The 15794-nt window shown below is 40.6% G+C and overlaps 1 long non-coding RNA gene across 8 annotated transcripts in view; it reads right to left on the reverse strand.

Moving 5' to 3' along the window:
- LOC133257929 (uncharacterized) overlaps nucleotides 1–15794 on the reverse strand; it is a 76644-nt gene that overhangs the window by 24127 nt on the left and 36723 nt on the right. For 5 of the 8 annotated variants that reach the window (XR_009740199.1, XR_009740016.1, XR_009740329.1 and 2 more), the window contains 2 exons: nucleotides 8304–11097; nucleotides 8136–8208 (listed from right to left, as the gene is read on the reverse strand). This is a non-coding gene — a long non-coding RNA (uncharacterized LOC133257929). The remainder of the gene's footprint in view (nucleotides 1–8135; nucleotides 8209–8303; nucleotides 11098–15794) is intronic. The other 3 variants (XR_009740258.1, XR_009740101.1, XR_009740385.1) reach the window with 3 other exon arrangements.

Consider the following 15794-nt stretch of genomic DNA (forward strand, 5'->3'; position numbering starts at 1 on the left):
TAGATTAAAAGAAAAAAAGACAAACACGTTGAGTTTAGAGCCTGTGGTCACTATTCTAGGAGATAACTGAGAATATTCTGTAAATGCAAGGTGAAGATAGAAAAGAATAACTTACCATAGTCCTGACCATATGACTGATTAAGGGTGCTAAATTAGTTAGTATTTATGGACAACACTTTCTTAGATGTGGTTACTCAATAGACTGGGCATCCTAATAGAATCAGAATTGACTTCTATATACTGCTTTTAAGTGATACACCACTCCTTTATACCAACTTTTCTTGTGAACTCTTAATTCATTACAAATACTAAAACAAGTTGACATACTATGTGGACACAGCTGAGAAGGAGGTACTATGTAGCAAATTTCCCATGACTCCCACTCCCACTGGGAAAGCTAATTCTAAAAAATATGAAGTCACAGAAAACACAAAAAATATTTTAGTATTTGGTATCAGAGTTGCTTTTGCAGTTATACTGAATATAATCATGACTAATTCTTATGAATTGACAGCCATATAAAAACACTGGTATGAAGTCCCATTTTGAGAAGGCAGTCTCTAGATGGCTACCTAGTCTCCCAACTAGTCCCAGAGTTCTAAATGTAATCCTGCTACCCACTCTCAGGTGTATGCTAAACACCAGCCTGAATGAACTTACATTTTCCTAACTCTCTTTGTTATTTATTGTATTACTTTGGTCAGATGGAGAACGCAAACACCTTGCTAAGAGGTATTGATTGGCTGTAGGCTGCATAAAAGGAGTCAGCACAAGGTAAACTTTGCCACAGAATCTAATTTGGAACCATCAGAAGGATGGTAAGGCCATGCCCAGGTGGCCCACAGCTGAGTGCTCTGGGCTTCTGTATTACCTTCTTTGCTTCCTCTGTTTCCTGGCAGCTCCAACTTGCATAGCTGACAGAGAGAGTAATTCCCTACCAGGAACACTGTTACAGTCTTCATCTTCATTTTATCTATTATGGTCTTCTGTCCAAATTCTGTGGATGCTGACTGACTTTTGGTCATTGAATGGGACACAAATGCACACTGACCATCAACTTTCAAATGCCTGGCTCTTTGACAAGTCTCATTATTGAGGCTCAAAGCAGCAGAAGCCCCATTTGAAAAATGTGAAAACAAAGTCTCCACTTATTAGAATGTGAGAATACAACTCTGACTAACTTGTACAAAGTCTTTCTTCAGAGAATCAGTTCCATGCCCTCCTCTCCCCTGAAACTCACTAGTCCTTCACAGCTTACAGTATCTCACAGGTCACCATCATTCATGAAGAGATGTAAACTAGTGTGTCTCATTTCTTCTACTTTTTAATTGCCTAGTATTACTGATTTTGATTCACTAAACTTCTATTACATATTCTGTATTCCATAAGAACTTTACCAATAATTATTTTTTCAACATCAGTTCAGTTCAGTTCAGTCAATCAGTCATGTCTGACTCTTTGCGACCTCATGAACTGCAGCATGCCAGGCCTCCCTGTACATCACCAACTCCTGGAGTCTACCCAAACTCATGTCCATTGTGTCAGTGATGCCATCCAACCATCTCATCCTCTGTCGTCCCCTTCTCTTCCTGCCCTCAATCTTTCCCAATATCAGGGTCTTTTCAAATGAGTCAGCTCTTTGCATTAGGTGGCCAAAATATTGGAGTTTCAGCTTCAACATCAGTCCTTCCAATGAACACCCAGGACTGATTTCTTTTAGGATGGACTGAATGGATCTCATTGTAGTCCAAGGGACTCTCAAGAGTCTTCTCCAACACTACAGTTCAAAAGCATCAATTCTTCTGCATTCAGCTTTCTTTATAGTCTAACTCTCACATCCATACATGACTATTTTTCAACATACAAGTATATTATTAAGAAAATGTACATCTACCTTATTTTACACTTAATTGTGCCTTATAATACTGTGTGCTCTAGAGACCATGGTTTTAAAAACACTTTTAATGAATGTTACTACTTTAATTAATGTTACAAACCTAGACAACATTAAAAAGCAAAGACATCACTTTGCTGACAAAGGTCCATACAGCCAAAGCCATGGTCTTCAGTAGTCATGTACAGATGTGAGAGTTGGACCATAAAGAAGGCTGAGCACTGAAGAATTGATGCTTTCAAAGAGTGGTGCTAGAGAAGACATCTGAGAGTCCCTTGGACAGCAAAGAGATCAAACCAGTCAATCCTAAGAGAAATAAATGCTGAATATTCACTGGAAGGACTGATGCTGAAACTAAAGCTCCAATACTTTGGGCAACTGATGTGAAGAGCTGAATCACTGGAAAATCACTGGAAAATCCCCTGATGCTGGGAAAGATTGAGGGCAGGAGGAGAAGGGGATGGCAGAGGATGAGATGGTGGGATAGCATCACTGATGCAATGGATATGAACTTGGGCAAACTCTGGGAGATGGTGAGGCACAGGGAGGCCTAGCATGCTGCAGCCCATGGGCTCACAAAGAATTGGACTCGACTTAGCGACTGAACACTACCACCAATGACAACTTCTTTAATTACAATGAGATGGTCTTTCCTCAGATTATCAATATCTTCAGGACTGATTTTTAAGTCCTGGATAGATATCATAAACTTATATAAGACCTGATAGTCTTGTGGGTGACCAATTGTTTCCATGTGAAAATAGGATAAGTCTAGGACAACACTAGATCCAAAGAGCACAGAGCACCATGAGGGAAGAATGAACGCAATACAGAAATATTTGCTTAACAAAAAAGGAACTCTCAGGTCTAAATTTCTTCAGAGAAATCAAAGAGACAAACAAGAAATGTAAAAGTTAAACTTTAAACCCCGTGTCAACACAAGGCTTCCTTTATCATTTCACATCCAACCATGCCAATGGTTTTAAATGGTGGTTCTGTAGTGTGCCCTGAGAATCCCTGAAGTCCAAAGACGCACTGGGCCAGGGGATCCAAGAGGTCAAAACTCTTTTCACAACAACTCTAAACGTAATTGCATGCTCAATTATGTTCTGAGTGTACACAGAAGTTCTCCAGAGACAGGATATGTGATATAAGAACTCTAGTGACGAATGGAATTAGCTATTATGATTGTGTGTGCCTTTTTTAGTTTTATTTCTAGGAGTCTCTGGCTGAGGCGAGGGTTGGAGGTGGCCTGATGCACGGTCAGGATAACTGAGTGCTGCAGTGCATGCATGGGACCTGTTGAAGGAGGTGCCATTATCTTCATTACCTCCACCATAGTTTGGCCTCAGGTCAAACAACAGGGAGGGAACACAGCCCCACCCATCAACAGAAAATTGGATTAAAGATTTACAGAGCATGGCCCCGCCCATCAGAACAGGATCCAGTTTCCCTCTCAATCAGTATTTCCCATCAGGAAGTTTCAGGGCTTCCCTATAGCTCAGTTGGTAAAGAATCCATAAGCTTCTTATCCTTATCCATCAGAGGGCAAGCAGACTGAAAACTTCAATCACAGAAAACAAACCAAACTGATCACATGGACCACAGACTTGTCTAACTCAATGAAATTATGAGCAAGCCATGCCGTGATGGGCCATCTAAGAGAGTCGGGCTATGCTGGAACATTCTGACAAAACATGGTCCACTGGAGAAGGGAATGTCAAACCACTTCAGTATTCTTGCCTTGAGAACCCCATGAACAGAATGAAAAGACAAAAAGATAGGACACTGAAAGATGAACTCCCCATCAGCAGGTCAGTAGGTGTCCAATATGCTACTAGAGATTGGTGGAGAAATAAATCCAGAAAGAATGAAGAGATGGAGCCAAATCAAAAACAACACCTAGCTGTGGATGTGACTGGTGATGGGAGTCAAGTCCAAGGCTGTAAAGAGCAATACTGCATAGGAACCTGGAATGTCAGGTCCATGAATCAAGGGAAATTGAAGTGGTCAAGCAGGAGATGACAAGAGTGAACATCGACATTTTAGGAATCAGTGAGCTAAAAGGAACTGGTTTGTGGTTTAGGCAGTAAGTCGTGTCTGATGCTTCTGACCCCATGGGCTATTTGTAGCTCGCCAGACTCCTCTGGAGATAGGATTTTCCAAGCAAGAATGCTGGGGTGGGTTGCCATTTCTTTCCTCAGGAGATCTTCCTGACCCAGGCATTGAACTCGGGTCTCCTGCATGGCAGGTAGATTCTTTACCAACTGAGCTACGAGGGAAGCCCCCAAATGGACTGGAATGGGTGAATTTAACTCAGATGAACATTATGTCCACTACTGTGGGCAAGAATCCCTTAGAGCAAATGGTGTAGCCATCACAGTCAACAAGAGTCCCAAATGCAGTACTTGGATGCAATCTCAAAAATGACAGAATGATCTCTGTTCATTTCCAAGGCAAACCATACAATATCACAATAATGCAAGTATATGCTCTGACCAGTAACACTGAACAAGCTGAGGTTGAACAGTTCTATGATGACCTACAAGACCTTCTAGAACTAACACCGAAAAAAGATGTTCTTTTCAATATAGGGGACTGGAATGTACAAGAAGGAATTCATGAGATACCTGGAGTAACAGTTAAATTTGGCCTTGGAGTACAAAATGAAGCAGGACAAAGGCAAACAGAGCTTTGCCAAGAGAATGTACTGGTCATAGCAAACATCCTCTTCCAACAACACAAGAGAAGACTCTACACACGGACATCACCAGACAGTCAATGATGAAATCAGACTGATTCTATTCTTTGCAGCCAAAGATGGAGACGCTCTATACAGTCAGCAAAAACAAGACCGGGAGCTGACTGTGGCTCAGATCATGAACTCCTTATTGCAAAATTCAGACTTAAATTGAAGAAAGTAGGGAAAACCATTAGACCATCCAGGTATGACCTAAATCAAATCCCTTAGGGTTATACAGTAGACATGACAAATAGATTCAAGGATTAGTTTTGATAGACAGAGTGCCTGAAGAACTATGGATGGAGATTTGTAACATTGTACAGGAGGCATTGATCAAGAACATCCCAGAGAAAAAGAAATGCAAACAGGCAAAATGGTTGTCTGACAAGGCCTTACAAATAGCTGAGAAAAGATGAGAAGCTAAAGGCAAGGGAGAACAGGAAAAATATACCCATTTGAATGCAGAGTTCCAAAGAATAGCAAGGAGAGATAAGAAAGCCTTTCTCAGTGGTTGATGCAAAGAAATAGAGGAAAACAACAGAATGGGAAAGACTAGAGGTCTCTTCAAGAAAATTAGAGATACCAGGGGACCATTTCATGCAAAAATGGGCACAATAAAGGAGAGAAGTAGTATGGACCTAACAGATGCAGAAGATATTAAGAAGAGGTGGTAAGAACACACACATAAAAACAATATAGAAAAGATCTTCATGATCCAGATAAGCACAATGGTGTGATCCTTTACTTAGAGCCAGACATCCTGGAATGCGAAGTCAAGTGGGCCTTACGAAGCATCACTACGAACAAAGCTAGTGGAGGTGAAGGAATTGCAGTTGAGCTACTTCAAATCCTAACAGATGATGCTATGAAAGGGCTGCACTCAATATGCCAGCAAATCTGGAAATCTCAGCAGTGCCTACAGGATTGGAAATGGTCAATTTTCATTCCAATCCCAACAAAAGGCAATGCCAAAGAATGCTCAAACTACTGCATAATTGCACTCATCTCACACGCTAGCAAAGTAATACTCAAAATTCTCCCAGCCAGGTCTCAACAGAACACGAAATGTGAACTTCCAAACTTTCAAGCTGGATTTAGAAAATGCAGAGGAACCAGAGATCAAACTGACAACATCCACTGGGTCATGGAAAAAGCAAGAGAGTTCCAGAAAAACATCTACTTCTGCTTTATTGACTACCCAAAAGCTTCTAATTGTGTGGATCACAACAAACTGGAAAATACTTAAAGAGATGGGAATACCAGACCACCTGACCTACCTCCTGAGAAATCTGTATGCAGGTCAAGAAGCAACACTTAGAACTGGACATGGAACAACAGACTGATTCCAAATAGGGAAAGGAGTATGTCGAGGCTGTATATTGTCACCCTGCTTATTTAACTTATACACAGAGTACATCATGCAAAATTCTGGGCTGGATGAAGCACAAGCTGAAATCAAGATATCCAGAAGAAATATCAATAACCATAGATATGCAGATGACACCACCTTTATAGCAGAAATCGAAGAAGAACTAAAGAGCCTTTGGATGAAAGTGAAAGAGGAGAGTGGAAAGATTGGTTTAAAACTCAACATTCAGAAAACTCAGATCATGGCATCCGGTCCCATCCCTTCATGCAAATAGATGGGGAAAGAATGGAAACAGTGACAGACTTTATTTGGGGGGGCTCCAAAATCATTGCAGATGGTGACTGCACCCATGAAATTAAAAGATGTTTGCTGCTTGGAAGAAAAGCTATGACCATCCTTGACAGCATATTAAAAAGCAGAGACATTACTTAGCCAACATCAGTCTGTCTCGTCCAAACTATGGTTTTTCCAGTAGTCATGTATGAATGTGAGAGTTGGACTGTACAGAAAGCTGTACACCTAAGAATTGATGGTTTTGAATTGTAGTGTTGAAGAAGGCTCTTGAGAGTCCCTTGGACTGCAAGGATCTCCAACCACTCCATCCGAAGGGAACTCAGTCCTGAATATTAATTGAAAGGACTGATGCTGAAGCTGAAACTCCAATACTTTGGGCACCTGATGTGAAGAACTGACTCACTGGAAAAGACCCTAATGCTGGCAAAGACTGAAGGCGGGAGAAGAAGGGGAAGACAGAGGATGAGATGATTGGATGACATCACCAACTCGATGAGCTTGAGTCTGAGTAAACTCTGGGAGTTCTGATGGACAGTGAAGCCTGGTGTGCTGCAGTCCATAAGGTCGCAAAGAGTCGGACACGACTGAGCAACTGAACTCAACTGAATTCCCATATAGTAAACATCAATAGACATAAACAAAAGTTCCTTGGAATTCTCAATAATTTTTAAGAGTATCAGATCAGATCAGTCACTCAGTCGTATCCGACTCTTTGCAACCCCATGAATCACAGCACGCCAGGCCTCCCTGTCCATCACCAACTCCCGGAGTTCACTGAGATTCACGTCCATCGAGTCAGTGATGCCATCCAGCCATCTCATCCTCTGTCGTCCCCTTCTCCTCCTGCCCCCAACCCCTCCTAGCATCAGAGTCTTTTCCAATGAGTCAACACTTCGCATGAGGTGGCCAAAGTACTGGACTTTCAGCTTCAGCATCATTCCTTCCAAAGAAATCCCAGGGCTGATCTCCTTCAGAATGGACTGGTTGGATCTCCTTGCAGTCCAAGGGACTCTCAAGAGTCTTCTCCAACACCACAGTTCAAAAGCATCAATTCTTCGGCGCTCAGCCTTCTTCACAGTCCAACTCTCACATCCATACATGACCACAGGAAAAACCATAGCCTTGACTAGATGAATCTTTGTTGGCAAAGTAATATCTCTGCTTTTGAATATGCTATCTAAGTTGGTCATAACTCCTTCCAAGGAGCAAGCTTTCTTAAAGCCAACAACTTTCAGAATCACTGTTTCAAAAGATTATGTCTATCCAATAGTCATTAAATTATGATTACTTCCCCTACTTCTAATAATCAAAGATGCCACAAACTCACACACACACACAAACACATGCACATACAAACACAGACACACACAGCCTGCTCATCAAAACATCTGATTGTCCTACATTCATCTGTGTAATAATACTATAATGAAACAATTATAAGCTGAAGTACAACTGACATATTAACAAGTGAAGTTTTACTCTAGGGAAAGGTTCGAGTTCAAACAAGCACTTTTGGACACTGGAAAAAACTTAGAGTCTAAAATTTAATCTCGGAGAGTTCCTGAGAAGTATAGAGATTCCAAATTGAGAACTTCAGAGTGTTGAAGCATATACAGAAACATGTTGAGTTGAAGCTTACAATTTAAAAATTTCTTGTTCTTATCCTTGTAAATATCTTTTATTTCAAGACACAAGTATCAACTATAACATTTGCTTTGTGTATGTCCAATTCTTCAATTAAATTTGCAAAGAAAATATTAGAAGTATGAAGAATGAGCATTTCAAATAGTTCAGTGTCCCTCTTTCCAGACTTAACTGTGTACTGCAAAATTTACCTGAACTGGATATTTGTAAATCCTTCATTCTGACTGTTTTATTAGCTGCAGACTCTTTCATTCTGACTGCTGGCTGAATGGGGTTTGGAAACAAGTTGATTACTAAATAATGTACATAGGAGACGATCCACAGTTCAGAATTCAAGACAAAATCATAAACCTTTTTACCTTCACATTAGGATATTTCCCAGGAGAATCTAAAAGGAAAAAGGGACACAAAGTTAATTACATGTAAATATGAAATCCAGCTGTACATTCATGCAGAGTTAGTACCAAGCAGAATCCTCACACTCAGCCTTGGCACTGAATACATTCAGTTTTAGTGTCTTGTTTTTAGGGGGATCTTAGGACGCTGGTAAGACAGACACCGGAATCCACCAAAGATAATGAAAAGGAAATAATACATTTAATTGCCACAGAATTATTAGAAATTAAAAATCTTACACATTTCAAAATCAGCGTAGTATTTATTAAAAATATTTCTAGCATTTAGGGAATGAACCCTATTAATCTGTTTGGCTTCAAAATTTAGTTTGGTTTGGTACATCATACTAATGCTTCAAAGGATTTCTATGAAACAACTTTCAAAGAATCAGCTATCTTAAAAAAAAAAAAGTCAATGCCTCCTTTTTCAAATTAATCTAATTTGAATAACAAATACCAGCACAACATATATCTTTGATGCCTAAGAGTTACTCGGAGGGTCTGTGGTTTCCCCCACTTCTAGCACTCCCTCCCACCTCCAGGATTCTCTGGAGCAATAATGATCTTATCTCTTTTCAGGGCAAATACACTGAAGTCATCTAGAAGGAGTTCTATCAAGTGTCCTCATGAACTCCAAACTCACCTCCCTAAGGCCTTCTTTTCCTCCCTTTGTCCTTTCACTAGATTCTCTCCTATCCAAAGGGTAGTAATATCTGGATCTGTGGACTTAAATCTTCCTTCTTGACATCCTTTCTATGGATCATCCCTACCTGTGATCTTCTTTATAGACTGGGGCCTGGTGGATTGGAGTCAATGAAAAGAAAGCAAAAGAGAGAGACTAATATTCCCTGGGTTAGGTGGTAAACCAATAAAGCCCTAGAATAGGGCTTGTACTGCTCACTAGGGCACAGGGCGTCTTCTCAAGGTCTTGGTAGCCTGGGCAGGAAAGTGAGCTCGGCAGGCCTCCATGCTCCAAAGAACTAGCCAGAGAAACAAAGAAGGACACAGGAGACCCAAGTCTCCAGTGGAACAAGGGTGCATTATTCATGTTTGTGTGAGTTTATATATTGTTATACAAGGAAGCTTTAGGCAAAAAAATAAAGTTAAGAAAATAACAAAAGCCAGATGTAAAACAATGGTTACCAAGGGAATAACAAGGAATAACAATCGCCACAAGGCCAGAAGACAATCCATATCTTGAGTAAGAGGGTCGTGACTAAACAGTTTTACTGTAGGGTAAAAGTTACTGAAGGAAATCCACGTATGCATTCCGTTCTGTGACCTCAGTCCTGGGAATAGCGTGCCGCTCCACTTGTTCCTGTATACCAGGAACTGATAAGGAACAGAGGGTTCATGAAAAACAGAAAACAACATACAGGAGTCCTAACGTTAAACATTACCTGACACCTACCATTTCTTTCTCCTCTTTGCTTAGCAATGGTATCTTACACCTATAACTGCTACTTCAACTCTTTGCTTCTCTCTGGCTATAAACACACTCAGAAAGAAACACAAAATAATGCTTTTCCTTGATCCTGTTATGTCCTGCATTATCCAATGCTCTTCTTCCAGATTTCTCTATATGCAAGGCTACACCCTTGCTACTCGGAGAGCTTATTAGAAACACAGAATCTCAGACCTCCTGCTCAGCATGTGCACTTCACACATGGTCCCCAAGTGACTAATTAAAATTTGAGAAGCTCTGGTCTACATGAAGTCTGCTTCTACATGACTTCAACTTAATTCATTCTCCAGAAATCTCAACCTCTGTTTCCTCACGTGAACACGTCCCCTCAAACTGAAATGGCATTAGAAGTTGGAAACCTTCCAGTGGACTCTCTATGAGGCTGTGGGTTCCTTGGTCTCCCCCATCACGCATCCTGTTCTCTCCTTCTTCCCAGCTCTCTTGTTTTGTCCCATGTGACACAATGCTGGAAAGCAGCACATTTTGTATGACACCAATTTGTACACATTACAGCTGAGCACCTATGCCCACGCTCCCCCAGAGGATGACACACCACTCTGCACGCCCAGGGACCACAGTTCCGAACGTCTTCCTAATAACGAGTAAACAGGAAGAGGCGAGAACTTTGCTGTTCTTCTCTGACAAGTTTTGGTGCCAGAAGCTCACTTCCAATTCACTGTCCATGTCAAATACTCTCCCTTTATCTAAAGACCTTCATTACTTATTGCCCCCTTCCCCCACAGACCTGTGCTTCCTTTTCTTCATTTCCTCCGTGTACCCTCTGCCTCTCTCATCCTTCATTCCCTCTTGCCTCTTATTTCTTGACTTTCTTTAGGTCATAAAGTATCTTGAAACAGAACTAATAATTTGTTTTTGGTCATGTGTCACATGGAATGTTAATTCCCTGAGCAGGGATCGAAACTGAACCACCTGCATTGGAGAATCTTAACCGGACAAAGTCTTAAACAGTGGACTGCAAAGTAAGCCTAAGAACTAATAATTTAGCTCCTTAAACCGGATTCTCAATGTAATCTGTGGTAGACACCTGATAAGATACATAATTGCCCTCCTTTTCTCATCTTTTTTTCTCACTACCCATCTGACAGGTGATTTTCTTTGCCTATTAGAATGAATCAGCATTCCCATTTTCAATCAATGTTCTGTCAAATGATTTTTCTGTAAAATACAGTTCTTACCTTCTACTTGTCCAATTAATGTCTTTTTTCCTCTTTGACCAGCAGTTCCAGGTAAATGATCCACATACTTCTGTGGAAGGCTCTCAGAGATACTCTGCTAGAATGGATGATAACAATGAGTTGCATGAAGTTTTCCTAATCACTTTTGGAGAAATACCCTACCTTTAACCTGGTTAACACAGGTTTTGCCAAGATCCCACAGTTGCTATATGACAGAACCAGGATGCTGAATTCAAACACGGTGCTGCATCACCAAGCAGTGGCTGCCACATCTAGGAGATCAGGCCCTTATTATCTCCTTCCATAGCTGCCACCTTCAAACAGGGCACCGTTACTTTATGTTACTTCAAGTACGGCTGTCATAAAGGTACTCTGCACGTGCTACTTAAGCTATGCAAAATGGCTTGCACTTACTAAAACATCACTAAAGCTAACTACTGTTATTGTAGCCCCACATATTTATTACTATTTCCCATGCTTTTGCATCTCTTGAAACGTTCCTTGCAGATCAACTTGACAATCCAAATGCAGCAATACTTTCAAGCCTCAAGCACTATCTTGTCAATGTCGATTTGGTAAATAACCACAGTAGAAATAAAAATCAAAACTACACTGAGATACCATCTTACACCAGGCAGAATGGCCATCAACCAAAAGTCTGTTACCTCTGCTGCTGCTTAGTTGCTTCAGTAATGTCTGACTCTGTGCCACCTTAGGACTGAAACCTTCCAGGCTCCCCTGTCCATTGGATCCTCCAGGCAAAAATACTGGAGTGGGTTGTCATGCCCTCCTTTCCGACTCAGGGATCAAACCTAGGTCTCCCACTGAAGGCAGATTCTTTACTGCTCAGCCACAATGAGATACCACTTCACACCAGCCAAAATGGCCATCATAAAAAAAGGCTACAAACAATGAATGCCGGAGAGGGTATGGGGGGAAAGGGAACATTCTTGCACTGCTGATGGCAAGATAAGTTGATACAACCACTATGGAAGATGGTATGCAGGTTCCTTAAGAAACTAGGAATAAAATCACCATATGCCCCAGCAATTCCACTCCTAGGAGTATACCCTAAAGAAATCAAAATGGAAAGAGACACATGCACCCCAATGTTCATTGCAGTGCTGTTCATGATAGCTAGAACGTGGAAGTAACTTAGATGGCCATCGACACATGAATGGATGAAGATGTGGTGGTACATATATACAAACGAACATTACTCAGCTGTAAAGAGGAATGCATTTGAGTCATTTCTATTGAAGTGGATGAACCTAGACCCTATTATACATAGTGAAGTAAGCCAGAAAGAGAAATATAAATATCTGATACTAACACATATGTATGGAGTCTAGAAAGATGGTACTGACAAATTTATTTGCAGGGCAGCAATGGAGAAACAGACAGAGAGAATGGACTTAGAGACACGGGTGAAGGGAAAGAGGGGAGAGGGTGAGATGGATGGAAAGAGTAACATGGAAACTAACAATTCCATATATAAAATAGATGGCCAATGGGAATTTGCCCTATCACTCGGGGAACTCAAAGAGGGGCTCTTCAACAATTCAGAAGGGTTGGATGGAGAGGGAGATTGGAGGGGGGTTTGGGAGGGATTGGACATGGGTGTACCTAAGACTGATTCTTGTTGATGTCTGACAGCAAACAACAAAATTCTGGAAAGCAATTGGACCACTTTCTAACACCATTCACAAAAATAAACTCAAAATGGATTAAAGATCTAAACGTAAGACCAGAAACTATAAAACTCCTAGAGGAGAACATAGGCAAAACACTCTCCGACATACATCACAGCAGGATCCTCTATGACCCACCTCCCAGAATATTGGAAATAAAAGCAAAAATAAACAAATGGGACCTAATTAACCTTAAAAGCTTCTGCACATCAAAGGAAACTATTAGCAAGGTGAAAAGACAGCCTTCAGAATGGGAGAAAATAATAGCAAATGAAGCAACCGACAAACAACTAATCTCAAAAATATACAAGCAACTCCTACAGCTCAACTCCAGAAAATAAACGACCCAATCAAAAAATGGGCAAAGAACTAAATAGACATTTCTCCAAAAGACATACAGATGGCTAACAAACACATGAAAAGATGCTCAACATCACTCATTATCAGAGAAATGCAAATCAAAACCACTATGAGGTACCATTTCACACCAGTCAGAATGGCTGTGATCCAAAAGTCTACAAATAATAAATGCTGGAGAGGGTGTGGAGAAAAGGGAACCCTCTTACACTGTTGGTGGGAATGCAAACTAGTACAGCCACTATGGAGAACAGTGTGGAGATTCCTTAAAAAACTGGAAATAGAACTGCCTTATGACCCAGCAATCCCACTGCTGGGCATACACACTGAGGAAACCAGAAGGAAAGAGACACGTGTACTCCAATGTTCATCGCAGCACTGTTTATAATAGCCAAGACGTGGAAGCAACCTAGATGTCCATCAGCAGATGAATGGATAAGAAACTGTGGTACATATACACAATGGAGTATTACTCAGCCATTAAAAAGAATACATTTGAATCAGTTCTAATGAGGTGGATGAAACTGGAGCCTATTATACAGAGTGAAGTAAGCCAGAAGGAAAACATAAATACAGTATACTAACGCATATATATGGAATTTAGAAAGATGGTAACAATAACCCGGTGTACGAGACAGCAAAAGAAACACTGATGTATAGAACAGTCTTATGGACTCTGTGGGAGAGGGAGAGGGTGGGAAGATGTGGGAGAATGGCAATGAAACATGTAAAATATCATGTAGGAAACGAGTTGCCAGTCCAGGTTCGATGCATGATGCTGGATGCTTGGGGCTGGTGCACTGGGACGGCCCAGAGGGATGGTATGGGGAGGGAGGAGGGAGGAGGGTTCGGGATGGGGAACACATGTATACCTGTGGCGGATTCATTTTGATATTTGGCAAAACTAATACAATTATGTAAAGTTTAAAATAAAATAAAATTGGAAGAATAAAAAAAAATAAATAAAACAAAAATATGGCTACAAAAAAAAAAAAAAAGAATAAATGAATTTTTTACAACCCTATTTGAACATTCAGATGGTTTACGGCCTCTTTCCCTGTAAACAGCACATTAACGACTGTAACTTCTTATCTATGTCTTCTGGAATGGCAGGTAAAGATTAAAGGAATGACCTAGATATAAAAAAAGGAGTAGAACTATGATTATCCAAATTGAAGGTTTAAAAGTTTTCAAATACATTTATGATGATCAATAAGGACTCAATATTCACATTGGGAAAGAAAAAAACAACTAAAAAAATCAAGTAACCACAAGGACTAACTTTTCTATATGGAAGAATTTACATGTTAGTTTCACAAAACACAGAAATGACCTGGTAATTTCACATCTATGAACACTGAAATTAATAGTTTCTTAAAAATAATACGGGGGGCTGGGGCATGGTCCTAAGATGGCAGAGGAATAGGATGAGCAGACCACTTTCTCCCTCACAAGTTCATTGAAAGAACATTTGAACGTTGAGCAAATTCCACAAAACAACTTCTGAATGCTGGCAGAGGACATCAGGCACCCAGAAAGGCAGCCCATTGTCTTCGAAAGGAGGTAGGACAAAATATAAAAGATAGAAAGAGAGACAAAAGAGGTAGGGACAGAGATCCATCCCAGGGAGGGAGTCTTAAAAGGGGAGAAGTCTCCAAACATCAGGAAAAACTCTCACCGGTGGGTCTGTGGGGAGTTTTGGAATCTCAGAGGGCAACATAACTGGGAGGAAAAATAAATACATAAATAAATAAACCCCATGGAACACGTGCCTAACTGGAACTCCCTGTGCTTGCATCCACCACCAGCAAGTGGGGGCTGAACAGGGAGGCACGGGCTGCACTGCTTAGGGTAAGGACTGGGCCTGAATGTCCTGAGGGGGCAATCTGAGGGAACTAACATGAGACAGCAACCCAAACTGTGGGATAGCCAGAGAGAGTGAGAGAGAGGAAAAAAGAGAGAGAGAGACAGAGAGAGAACTATCCTGCAAAAAGCCCTAACCTAAGGCACTGCCAGGCCCGCTCAAAAAACAAAGGAATGATAAGGTGTCCATATGTGCGTGGATTTATCTCTGGGCTTTCTATTTTGTTCCATTGATCTATATTTCTGTCTTTGTGCCAGTACCATATTGTCTTGATAACTGTGGCTTTGTAGTAGAGCCGGAAGTCAGGTAGGTTGATTCCTCCAGTTCCATTCTTCTTTCTCAAGATCGCTTTGGCTATTCAAGGTTTTTTGTATTTCCATACAAATTGTGAAATTATTTGTTCTAGCTCTGTGAAGAATACTGTTGGTAGCTTGATAGGGATTGCATTGAATCTATAAATTGCTTTGGGTAGTATACTCATTTTCACTATATTGATTCTTCCAATCCATGAACATGGTATATTTCTCCATCTATTAGTGTCCTCTTTGATTTCTTTCACCAGTGTTTTATATTTTTCTATATCTAGGTCTTTAGTTTCTTCAAGTGCTGCTGGGAAATCTGGTCAACCACTTGTAAAAGAATGAAACTAGAACACTTTCTAACACCATACACAAAAATAAACTCAAAATGGATTAAAGATCTAAACATAAGACCAGAAACTATAAAACTCATAGAGGAGAACATAGGCAAAACACTCTCTGACATACATCACAGCAGGATCCTCTATGACCCACCTCCCAGAATATTGGAAATAAAAGCAAAAATAAACAAATGGGACCTAATTAACCTTAAAAGCTTCTGCACATCAAAGGAAACTATCAG

Source organism: Bos javanicus, chromosome 1 (genome assembly GCF_032452875.1).
Source record: "Bos javanicus breed banteng chromosome 1, ARS-OSU_banteng_1.0, whole genome shotgun sequence".
NCBI classification, from domain to species: Eukaryota; Metazoa; Chordata; class Mammalia; order Artiodactyla; family Bovidae; genus Bos; species Bos javanicus.